We start from the raw sequence: 13486 nt of genomic DNA on the forward strand, positions 1-13486 counted from the left end.
TATTTTTAACATACTCAGCAAAACTGTCTGACAAGTCTGAATAATTGACTTTTTCAGACACCCTGGAGTCAGCATTATTTCACACATGCTGCTTTTAAGATTTACTGTGAGATATTCCAGTCACGTATTTTCACTTGGGAACAATGAAGAGGTTTAGAAGGAAAGAATGGAGATGTTAAAGTGCAGAAACGTATCCGTGGGTGAAGACACCTCTCCTGGCTCTAGTTCAGTTGAACACACAGTCAAAACAACAAACTTGAACTCTGTCTATTTTTCATTTGCTTTAAGGATCTTTTGTAAATCTACAGTGAAACATGATGTGGTGACGGCTCTTCTGAAGCTGCTTCGTGCATCACACTCTATCTGCTGCAAGCACAAGAGAAAAACTGCATGTTCAAGGACAAAACCCGGGAATGAAAGCACAGCATCCATTGTTTGTTGGTTAGATAAAATGACTAATTTCTCCAAAAACATTTGTCCTATCAACTTTTCGTTTTCACAGTCTTCATCCTTGACCCAAAATACATAAACATACTAAACAGCAAATGTCAGCTCTCCCCAGTTTTTGTGTGATCAAAGCCGTGCACACACACACACACACACACACACACACACACACACACACACACACACACACACACACACACACACACACAAGGCCAATTATAATTAGATATAAATAATATATTATATTATAAATAAATATGCATATATTACAGTATAAAGCGCTATATAAAAAATGCAGTCCATATATTGATGTGTGAGCTGCTGCTGGAAGATGAAGGCACTTTTTAAAATTACATGCGCAAGAGCCACAGATGTTTGGTGAACTGTTGCAGAGGGGTGGACCACAAATATGCGAAGCTGATACCAACTGGAGAGACTGTCTGTGACCCAGACTCAAGCTACATTGAACAACCATTGTTTTTCACTGGTCATGATGAAACCTTACTCCTTAAGGGGACTCACCAGGGAGCAGCTGAATTTTAATTACCACATTTCCTGTGGATGCCTCTTTGTGGAAAAGGCCTTTGGGATTCTGGCTCAGCATTTCCAGGTCCTTCTCACCACTTTGCCAAGTGCTGTCCTGTGTAGTCCAGGATGTGCTGGACTCATACATCTGGTGCATGAAAAGTGCCCTGCTCCGCACAATGCTGCCTTGGACAAAGAGGACGGCAACAACAACCCCATCCCCGGTGAGAGAGTGAACTTGCAGGTGGAACAAATTGTTGGACCAACCATAACGTGCAGAGAAAAGGTTGTCAGTACCTCAGGCTGCATTTCAGTGGTGCTGATGGAACTGTACCTTGGCAGGACAAAATGATTTGAACTGTTTGGCAAAAACTGCCTTCATGAACAAACTGGATTTTTAATTTTTTTTTTATTTTTATTTAATTGTATTAGCAGAAATGGAAATTATTCACTTTTAAAAAAAGGAAATTAAAGGAATAACTTGTTATTTTTGTTTTTGTCAAAGGGGATGTGTTTGTTGTTTTTTTTTTTTTTGGTAAATCTATAACAGGTGTATTTCAGGAAGTTTGATTTTCTTTCTTTCTTTGTGTGTGTGTGTGTGTGTGTGTGTGTGTGTGTGTGTGTGTGTGTGTGTGTGTGTGTGTGTGTGTGTGTGTGTGTGTGTGTGTGTGTGTGTGTAGTAGTGACTATATGTTTATTTTCAGTATAATTAAAGGTTATATTTCAGGAACAACTAATTTGTTCATTTTTCTTTTTGGGTGTGTTTCTAACAATGACGGCACCTATTTTTCCAGACTGATGTGTGTTGTTGACTATGCTCCCTTTGAAAAAGTGAAAGTATTAAGTTACTCCACTGTAATCAAGGAAACACATTTATTTCCAGACACATATTGAAAGAAACAAATACAGCAGGGACACTTTGATGTTCAATTCAAAAAGAAAAAATAATATAGCACCTTCAATTGCACCACAGACTAAAACAGTTAAATGTGGTCTATTAAACATTAGGTCTCTTTCTTCTAAGTCCCTGTTGGTAAATGATATAATAATTGATCAACGTATTGATTTATTCTGCCTAACAGAAACCTGGTTACAGCAGGATGAATATGTTAGTTTAAATGAGTCAACACCCCCGAGTCACACTAACTGTCAGAATGCTCGTAGCACGGGCCGGGGCGGAGGATTAGCAGCAATCTTCCATTCCAGCTTATTAATTAATCAAAAACCTAGACAGAGCTTTAATTCATTTGAAAGCTTGTCTCTTAGTCTTGTCCATCCAAATTGGAAGTCCCAAAAACCAGTTTTATTTGTTATTATCTATCGTCCACCTGGTCGTTACTGTGAGTTTCTCTGTGAATTTTCAGACCTTTTGTCTGACTTAGTGCTTAGCTCAGATAAGATAATTATAGTGGGCGATTTTAACATCCACACAGATGCTGAGAATGACAGCCTCAACACTGCATTTAATCTATTATTAGACTCTATCGGCTTTGCTCAAAAAGTAAATGAGTCCACCCACCACTTTAATCATATTTTAGATCTTGTTCTGACTTATGGTATGGAAATAGAAGACTTAACAGTATTCCCTGAAAACTCCCTTTTGTCTGATCATTTTTTAATAACATTTACATTTACCCTGATGGACTACCCTGCAGTGGGGAATAAGTTTCATTACACTAGAAGTCTTTCAGAAAGCGCTGTAACTAGGTTTAAGGATATGATTCCTTCTTTATGTTCTCTAATGTCATATACCAACACAGAGCAGAGTAGCTACCTAAACTCTGTAAGGGAGATAGAGTATCTTGTCAATAGTTTTACATCCTCATTGAAGACAACTTTGGATGCTGTAGCTCCTCTGAAAAAGAGAGCTTTAAATCAGAAGTGTCTGACTCCGTGGTATAACTCACAAACTCGTAGCTTAAAGCAGATAACCCGTAAGTTGGAGAGGAAATGGCGTCTCACTAATTTAGAAGATCTTCACTTAGCCTGGAAAAAGAGTTTGTTGCTCTATAAGAAAGCCCTTCGTGAAGCTAGGACATCTTTCTACTCATCACTAATTGAAGAAAATAAGAACAACCCCAGGTTTCTTTTCAGCACTGTAGCCAGGCTGACAAAGAGTCAGAGCTCTATTGAGCTGAGTATTCCATTAACTTTAACTAGTAATGACTTCATGACTTTCTTTGCTAACAAAATTTTGACTATTAGAGAAAAAATTACTCATAACCATCCCAAAGACGTATTGTTATCTTTGGCTGCTTTCAGTGATGCCTGTATTTGGTTAGACTCTTTCTCTCAGATTGTTCTGTCTGAGTTATTTTCATTAGTTACTTCATCCAAACCATCAACATGCTTATTAGACCCCATTCCTGCCAGGCTGCTCAAGGAAGTCCTACCATTATTTAATGCTTCAATCTTAAATATGATCAATCTATCTTTGTTAGTTGGTTATGTACCACAGGCTTTTAAGGTGGCAGTAATTAAACCATTACTTAAAAAGCCATCACTTGACCCAGCTATCTTAGCTAATTATAGGCCAATCTCCAACCTTCCTTTTCTCTCAAAGATTCTTGAGAGGGTAGTTGTAAAACAGCTAACTGATCACCTGCAGAGGAATGGTCTATTTGAAGAGTTTCAGTCAGGTTTTAGAATTCATCATAGTACAGAAACAGCATTAGTGAAGGTTACAAATGATCTTCTTATGGCTTCGGACAGTGGACTTATCTCTGTGCTTGTTCTGTTGGACCTCAGTGCTGCTTTTGATACTGTTGACCATAAAATTTTATTACAGAGATTAGAGCATGTCATAGGTATTAAAGGCATTGCGCTGCGGTGGTTTGAATCATATTTGTCTAATAGATTACAGTTTGTTCATGTAAATGGGGAATCTTCTTCACAGACTAAAGTTAATTATGGAGTTCCACAAGGTTCTGTGCTAGGACCAATTTTATTCACTTTATACATGCTTCCCTTGGGCAGTATTATTAGACGGTATTGCTTAAATTTTCATTGTTACGCAGATGATACCCAGCTTTATCTATCCATGAAGCCAGAGGATACGCACCAATTAGCTAAACTGCAGGATTGTCTTACAGACATAAAGACATGGATGACCTCTAATTTCCTGCTTTTAAACTCAGATAAAACTGAAGTTATTGTACTTGGCCCCACAAATCTTAGAAGCATGGTGTCTAACCAGATCGTTACTCTGGATGGCATTTCCCTGATCTCTAGTAATACTGTGAGAAATCTTGGAGTTATTTTTGATCAGGATATGTCATTCAAAGCGCATATTAAACAAATATGTAGGACTGCCTTTTTGCATTTACGCAATATCTCTAAAATCAGAAAGGTCTTGTCTCAGAGTGATGCTGAAAAACTAATTCATGCATTTGTTTCCTCTAGGCTGGACTATTGTAATTCATTATTATCAGGTTGTCCTAAAAGTTCCCTAAAAAGCCTTCAGTTGGTTCAGAATGCTGCAGCTAGAGTACTGACGGGGACTAGCAGGAGAGAGCATATCTCACCCGTGTTGGCCTCCCTTCATTGGCTTCCTGTTAATGCTAGAATAGAATTTAAAATTCTTCTTCTTACTTATAAGGTTTTGAATAATCAGGTCCCATCTTATCTTAGGGACCTCGTAGTACCATATTACCCCATTAGAGCGCTTCGCTCTCAGACTGCGGGCTTACTTGTAGTTCCTAGGGTTTGTAAGAGTAGAATGGGAGGCAGAGCCTTCAGCTTTCAGGCTCCTCTCCTGTGGAACCAGCTCCCAATTCAGATCAGGGAGACAGATACCCTCTCTACTTTTAAGATTAGGCTTAAAACTTTCCTTTTCGCTAAGGCTTATAGTTAGGGCTGGATCGGGTGACCCTGGACCATCCCTTGGTTATGTTGCTTTAGACGTAGACTGTGTTTCATAATTATTGTATGGCCTTGCCTTGCAATGTGGAGCGCCTTGGGGCAACTGTTTGTTGTGATTTGGCGCTATACAAGAAAAAAGTTGATTGATTGATTGATTCTGTGTTTGCATTTTAATCTCTTGGTTTGTTTTTCCCCTCAATGAATCTAATAAGTCTTCATAATCAACGTCCGATTGTGCATCAGCCATCGTGGTATGGAGGGTCTGTTCACGGGCCTCATCAGCAGATACTGCATCAGTTTCCAAGTCTCGCAGTAGCGTGCCGAGGCGGATATTGGGATCCGGGTTGCTGGTGGCACATATTTGCAATTTGACACACGGCTGGGGAGGATAGGATTTGTGAGAACTGTACCCCAGCGGGGTGGGGTTGGATCCAGCTTGTGTCCACCCGCCAACCAACAGAGTGAGGGCTGTACTGGCCGTTGCTGGGTAGCTGGGCTGCCACACTGGGAGCATGGGCAGATGGATGTACAGGGGATGGGGCACAGGGAAGGCAATTCATGAGGTGGCATCTGTGGCACATGCACTTTGACAGCAGTACAGTTTCATCGATGTACACCATCAGCAAATGGGACATGTCTCTTTGGCAGCGCCGTCAGCAGTCCTGGTCCTTGCGCATGACATCTGAACAGACTCATTCAGTGTATGTGTTACGCTCCTGGTCACCTTCAGGCATCAGCTGCTGCAACAACTGCTGATGGATGTTGACCATGTTTGTCCCCTGGTTCTGCAAGAACACCAGCAGTTGGAGTTCTGGGTTGTTCCCTTTGTCCAGAGACAGTAATGATGCTGCCTCACGTGACACTGGTGGGGGTAGGCACAGCTGTGCCCCCCAGGGGAAACGCTTGGTGGATCAGCCCCCCATGGTGGTGAAGAACCATGTGTTGGAGTAGGACCCTCAACAACCTTCAATCCCAAAAAATATAGATTTTATATGCTGCACATGGTGTACAATGTACAGAAAAATACTTCAGTGCATACATTAATACTTACACTGACTAGAGGTCTCCAGTGAACACGCTCAATGTGGACTGGCCAGGATCCATTTACCCCTTTCGCTCAAATCTTGTTCAGCCTGGCCAGACTTCTTCCTCATCACTTTCCCCAATCGAGTCTGCAATGAGGGGTACCACACTTATCGTAGACACGTCCGTCTCCATTTCACAGGCCTTTCCCCTTAAAGCACATCTTTACACCGTATGATCTTATCCTGTCTGAGGCACTTGTCGTGCGTTTCTGGGTACTCCAACAGCCAGTCCACTATAAGGACTGAATGATTTCATCCTCTTCAACAGATCGGTTTGGTTTTTTGTGAATTTTCACAAAGTTTGTGGTGCAGCCGGCACCTGTGTCCGGAGGTCTCTGATTGAGAGCCTACAGACTCTGCTGGGACAGGACTCTTTTCTGCCAAAGCACTGCATTTGCCACTCTGGATCTGTGGTGGCTCCTCTTCTGCCTGGTCATGGGTTTGACAAAGTTCATCCATTTCCATGGCTGGAGGATGGCGGGTATTGGCTTTGGCCTTGGATGGTTTTGGTGCCACATCACAAAAAAAACGTGATGAAGTGTTCTCAGTTACAATGTGGTCTCAGATGTGTCGGCATGTTTCAGCATCACCAAGCAGAATGAGAAATGCCAGTTATGGACCAGTATCTATGGGCCAGCCAGTGCTGTAGTCAAGCCGTGCCAATGAGCGCTCGGTATCCAAAATTTTGAATGCACAGTGATTCACCATTGGATGCTTTTGCATTTAAAACCATCCTCCAGGGTGGTCATGCAAATGCAAAGTTGCAATTGCGAATGTTCCAAGTGTGCATGCTCTGACAGATCGCCCACTTTTATTTTATCCAAAGCTACTCTGTTCTGGACAGTTCTGGTGTTTCTGTTGTGGCATGTCGTCTCCTCCTCCACTGCTACTGTGGTCATGCCAAGTCATGCTCAATCCAAGTTTTTAAGTTTTCAGTGTAGTTTTCCCAATGATTCATGTAGGACAATTTTAACCACCAAACACATGTGCACCCATACTTGCACACAAAAACAAAGTGATTTTATTTTCATATGACCCTGACAACCTCATATTGCTCTGAGTTCACACTGAAACCCATGCCACTCCAGTCAGCTCTGAGTGGATGATTGCCTGTTGCTGTAGTGACAATGCCTCTGTCATTGGGTGACCACTGGGAGGCCATGGAGCGATCTGTGAGGTGTTGTTGCGTGGCCTGTCTTGTTATTTGTGCTTCTTTTGGGCTTGGTGACCCTTGGGCCGAAATCAGGTGCAGCTTCAAACTTCACAGCTGTTTGTGAGAGGAAACAAGGCGGACCTTTTAAGGTCCTGGAGGCAGCTGGGTTTGTCTTTAGCATCCTGCAATGTTTGATGTGAATTCATGAATCACACATGAACACACTGTGGAAAGGGAGTTTAAGCAGAGGCGAGGTAGGTATATAGGTAGGTGAAGGTAGGTCTATACAAACAAACTCATTCACATTCACACTTACAGCACCCAGGGGAAACCCATGCAAACACTGAGGACATGCAAACTCCATGAAGAAAGGACCAGGTGGGAAGAACTTTCTTGCTGTGAATGCGAACCAATAAGCCACCATGCTGCCCAAATGTTAAACACAAATAAATTGATTTGACTACAGTGAGGAAAATAAGTATTTGAACACCCTGTGGTTTTGCAAGTTCTTCCACTTAGAAATCATGGAGGGGTCTGAAATGTTCATCTTAGGTGCATGTCCACTGTGAGAGACATAATATAAAAAAAAAAAAATCCAGAAATCACGATGTATGATTTTTTAAATAATTTATTTGTATGTTACTGCTGCAAATAAGTATTTGAACACCTGTGAAAATCAATGTTAATATTTGGTACAGTAGCCTTTGTTTGCAATTACAGACGTCAAACGTTTCCCGTAGTTTTTCACCAGGTTTTCACACACTGCAGCAGGGATTTTGGTCCACTCCTCCATACAGATCTTCTCTAGATCTTTCAGGTTTGGAGTTTCAGCTCCCTCCAAGGATTTTCTATTGAGTTCAGGTCTGGAGACTGGCCAGGCCACTCCAGGACCTTAAAATGCTTCTTACGGAGCCCCTTCTTAGTTGCCCTGGCTGTGTGTTTGGGATCATTGTCATGCTGAAGACCCAGCCATGACCCATCTTCAATGCTTTTACTGAGGGAAGGAGGTTGTTTGCCAAAATCTCGCAATACATGACCCCATCCATCCTGCCTTCAATACGGTGCAGTCGTCCTGTCCCCTTTGCAGAAGAGCACCCCCAGAGTATGATGTTTCCACCCCCATGCTTCACGGTTGGGATGGTTTTCTTGGGGTTGTTCTCATCCTCTAAACATGATAAGTGGACTTGACTCCAAAAAGCTCTATTCTGGTCTCATCTGACCACATGACCTTCTACCGTGCCTCCTCTGGATCATCCAGATGGTCACTGGTGAAATTCAAATGGGCCTGGACATGTGCTGGCTTGAGCAGGGGGACCTTGCTGCCCTGCAGGATTTTAAACCATGACAGCATCATGTGTTACTAATGTAATCTTTGTGACTGTGGTCCCAGCTCTCTTCAGGTCATTGACCAGGTCCTCCTGTGTAGTTCTGAGCTTTCTCAGAATCATCCTTACCCCACAAAGTGAGATCTTGCATGGAATCCCAGACCGAGGGAGATTGACAGTCATCTTGTGTTTCTTCCACTTTCTAATAAATAATCATAACAGTTGTTGTCTTCTACCAAGCTGCTTGCCTGTTGTCCTGTAGTCCATCCCAGCCTTGTGCAGGTCTACAGTTTTGTCCCTGGTGTCCTTAGACAGCTCTTTGGTCTTGGCTATGGTGGACAGGTTGGAGTGTGATTGATTGATTGTGTGAACAGGTGTCTTCTATACAGGTAACAAGTTCAAACAGGTGCAATTAATACAGGTAAAGAGTGCAGAATAAGAGGGCTTCTTAAACAAACATTAACAGGTCTGTGAGAGACAGAATTCTTATGGTTGGTAGGTGTTCAAATACTTATTTGCAGCAGTAACACACAAATAAATTATTAAAAAAAATCATACATTGTGATTTCTGGATTTTTTTTTTTTTTTTTTAGATTATGTCTCTCACAGTGGACATGCAGCTAAGATGAAAATTTCAGACCCCTCCATGATTTCTAAGTGGGAGAACTTGCAAAACTGCAGGGTGTTCAAATACTTATTTTCCTCACTGTATTTAGATAGATAGATAGATAGATAGATAGATAGATAGATAGATAGATAGATAGATAGATAGATAGATAGATAGAAAACCATCAGCAGACCAATTATTTTCTGACTCTACTGGCCTCTACTGGTGGTTGGCTCTCACTGCGGTATTGTATCACTTCCTGTTCCGGAGCACAGCAGTGTTTTTCTGTATCTGTTAGCTGTTAATCTGCGCAGTTAGATTGATCTAGTTAACTAGATAACGATTTGTTTCACGGTGTAATCTTCACGTGCCTTAACTAAAGCACTCCCTCTGTTGAATCATGTCTAAATTATTTACACATTATTCACTTTGTGTGTTTTTAGGAATCCGGTAGCTTAGCGCAGCTACTAGCTCTTAGCCGGTTTAGCATGGCGGCTTCGCCTGTCTCTCCCACACTTTTCTGCTCTGGGTGTGAAATGTTTAGTTATTCCTCGGCCTCCTTTAGCAGTAATGGTACTTATAATAAGTGTAGCTTATTCGTAGCTTTGGAGGCCAGGCTGGGCGAATTGGAGACTCGGCTCCGCACCTTGGAAAATCCTACAGCTAGCCAGGCCCCTGTAGTCGGTGCGGACCAAGGTAGCTTAGCCGCCGTTAGTTCCCTTCCATTAGATCCTGAGCAGCCGGGAAAGCAGGCCGACTGGGTGACTGTGAGGAGGAAGCGTAGTCCTAAACAGAAGCCCCGTGTACACCGCCAACCCGTTCACATTTCTAACCATTTTTCCCCACTCGGCGACACACCCGCCGAGGATCAAACTCTGGTTACTGGAGACTCTGTTTTGAGAAATGTGAAGTTAGTGACACCAGCAACCATAGTCAATTGTCTTCCGGGGGCCAGAGCAGGCGACATTGAAGGAAATTTGAAACTGCTGGCTAAGGCTAAGCGTAAATTTGGTAAGATTGTAATTCACGTCGGCAGTAATGACACCTGGTTACGCCAATCGGAGGTCACTAAAATTAACATTGAATCGGTGTATAACTTTGCAAAAACAATGTCAGACTCTGTAGTTTTCTCTGGGCCCCTCCCCAATCGGACCGGGAGTGACATGTTTAGCCGCATGTTCTCCCTGAATTGCTGGCTGTCTGAGTGGTGTCCAAAAAATGAGGTGGGCTTCATAGATAATTGGCAAAGCTTCTGGGGAAAACCTGGTCTTGTTAGGAGAGACGGCATCCATCCCACTTTGGATGGAGCAGCTCTCATTTCTAGAAATCTGGCCAATTTTCTTAAATCCTCCAAACCGTGACTATCCAGGGTTGGGACCAGGAAGCAGAGTTGTAGTCTTACACACCTCTCTGCACCTTCTCTCCCCCTGCCATCCCCTCATTACCCCATCCCCGTAGAGACGGTGCCTGCTCCCAGACCACCAATAACCAGCAAAAATCTATTTAAGCATAAAAACTCAAAAAGAAAAGATAATATAGCACCTTCAACTGCACCACAGACTAAAACAGTTAAATGTGATCTATTAAACATTAGGTCTCTCTCTTCTAAGTCCCTGTTAGTAAATGATATAATAATTGATCAACATATTGATTTATTCTGCCTTACAGAAACCTGGTTACAGCAGGATGAATATGTTAGTTTAAATGAGTCAACACCCCCGAGTCACACTAACTGTCAGAATGCTCATAGCACGGGCCGAGGCGGAGGATTAGCAGCAATCTTCCATTCCAGCTTATTAATTAATCAAAAACCCAGACAGAGCTTTAATTCATTTGAAAGCTTGACTCTTAGTCTTGTCCATCCAAATTGGAAGTCCCAAAAACCAGTTTTATTTGTTATTATCTATCCTCCACCTGGTCGTTACTGTGAGTTTCTCTGTGAATTTTCAGACCTTTTGTCTGACTTAGTGCTTAGCTCAGATAAGATAATTATAGTGGGCGATTTTAACATCCACACAGATGCTGAGAATGACAGCCTCAACACTGCATTTAATCTATTATTAGACTCAATTGGCTTTTCTCAAAATGTAAATGAGTCCACCCACCACTTTAATCATATCTTAGATCTTGTTCTGACTTATGGTATGGAAATTGAAGACTTAACAGTATTCCCTGAAAACTCCCATCTGTCTGATCATTTCTTAATAGCATTTACATTTACTCTTATGGACTACCCAGCAGTGGGGAATAAGTTTCATTACACTAGAAGTCTTTCAGAAAGCACTGTAACTAGGTTTAAGGATATGATTCCTTCTTTATGTTCTCTAATGCCATATACCAACACAGTGTAGAGTAGCTACCTAAACTCTGTAAGTGAGATAGAGTATCTCGTCAATTGTTTTACATCCTCATTGAAGACAACTTTGGATGCTGTAGCTCCTCTGAAAAAGACAGCTTTAAATCAGAAGTGCCTGACTCCGTGGTATAACTCACAAACTCGCAGCTTAAAGCAGATAACCCGTAAGTTGGAGAGGAAATGGCATCTCACTAATTTAGAAGATCTTCACTTAGCCTGGAAAAAGAGTCTGTTGCTCTATAAAAAAGCCCTCCGTAAAGCTAGGACATCTTTCTACTCATCACTAATTGAAGAAAATAAGAACAACCCCAGGTTTCTTTTCAGCACTGTAGCCAGGCTGACAAAGAGTCAGAGCTCTATTGAGCCGAGTATTCCTTTAACTTTAACTAGTAATGACTTCATGACTTTCTTTGCTGATAAAATTCTAACTATTAGAGAAAAAAATTACTCATAACCATCCCAAAGACATATCATTATCTTTGGCTGCTTTCAGTGATGCTGATATTTGGTTAGACTCTTTCTCTCCGATTGTTCTATCTGAGTTATTTTCATTAGTTACTTCCTCCAAGCCATCAACATGTCTATTAGACCCCATTCCTACCAGGCTGCTCAAGGAAGCCCTACCATTAATTAATGCTTCGATCTTAAACATGATCAATCTATCTTTATTAGTTGGCTATGTACCACAGGCTTTTAAGGTGGCAGTAATTAAACTATTACTTAAAAAGCCATCACTTGACCCAGCTATCTTAGCTAATTATAGGCCAATCTCCAACCTTCCTTTTCTCTCAAAAATTCTTGAAAGGGTAGTTGTAAAACAGCTAACTGATCATCTGCAGAGGAATGGTCTATTTGAAGAGTTTCAGTCAGGTTTTAGAATTCATCATAGTACAGAAACAGCATTAGTGAAGGTTACAAATGATCTTCTTATGGCCTCGGACAGTGGACTCATCTCTGTGCTTGTTCTGTTAGACCTCAGTGCTGCTTTTGATACTGTTGACCATAAAATTTTATTACAGAGATTAGAGCAATTTGTTCATGTAAATGGGGAATCTTCTTCACAGACTAAGGTTAATTATGGAGTTCCACAAGGTTCTGTGCTAGGACCAATTTTATTCACTTTATACATGTTTCCCTTAGGCAGTATTATTAGACAGCATTACTTAAATTTTCATTGTTACGCAGATGATACACAGCTTTATCTATCCATGAAGCCAGGGGACACACACCAATTAGCTAAACTGCAGGATTGTCTTACAGACATAAAGACATGGATGACCTCTAATTTCCTGCTTTTAAATTCAAATTAAACTGAAGCCCCACAAATCTTAGAAACATGGTGTCTAACCAGATCCTTACTCTGGATGGCATTACCCTGACCTCTAGTAATACTGTGAGAAATCTTGGAGTCATTTTTGATCAGGATATGTCCTTCAATGCGCATATTAAACAAATATGTAGGACTGCTTTTTTTTGCATTTGTGCAATATCTCTAAAATTAGAAAGGTCTTGTCTCAGAGTGCTGCTGAAAAACTAATTCATGCATTTATTTCCTCTAGGCTGGACTATTGTAATTCATTATTATCAGGTTGTCCTAAAAGTTCCCTGAAAAGCCTTCAGTTAATTCAAAATGCTGCAGCTAGAGTACTAACATGGACTAGAAGGAGAGAGCATATCTCACCCATATTGGCCTCTCTTCATTGGCTTCCTGTTAATTCCAGAATAGAATTTAAAATTCTTCTTCTTACTTATAAGGTTTTGAATAATCAGGTCCCATCTTATCTTAGGGACCTCGTAGTACCATATCACCCCAATAGAGCGCTTCGCTGTCAGACTGCAGGCTTACTTGTAGTTCCTAGGGTTTGTAAGAGTAGAATGGGAGGCAGAGCCTTCAGCTTTCAGGCTCCTCTCCTGTGGAACCAGCTCCCAATTCAGATCAGGGAGACAGACACCCTCTCTACTTTTAAGATTAGGCTTAAAACTTTCCTTTTTGCTAAAGCTTATAGTTAGGGCTGGATCAGGTGACCCTGAACCATCCCTTAGTTATGCTGCTATAGACTTAGACTGCTGGGGGGTTCCCATGATGCACTGAGTGTTTCTTTCTCTTTTTGTTCTGTATGCACCACT

The sequence above is a fragment of the Thalassophryne amazonica genome, chromosome 8, assembly GCF_902500255.1.
Source record: "Thalassophryne amazonica chromosome 8, fThaAma1.1, whole genome shotgun sequence".
Lineage (NCBI taxonomy): Eukaryota > Metazoa > Chordata > Actinopteri > Batrachoidiformes > Batrachoididae > Thalassophryne > Thalassophryne amazonica.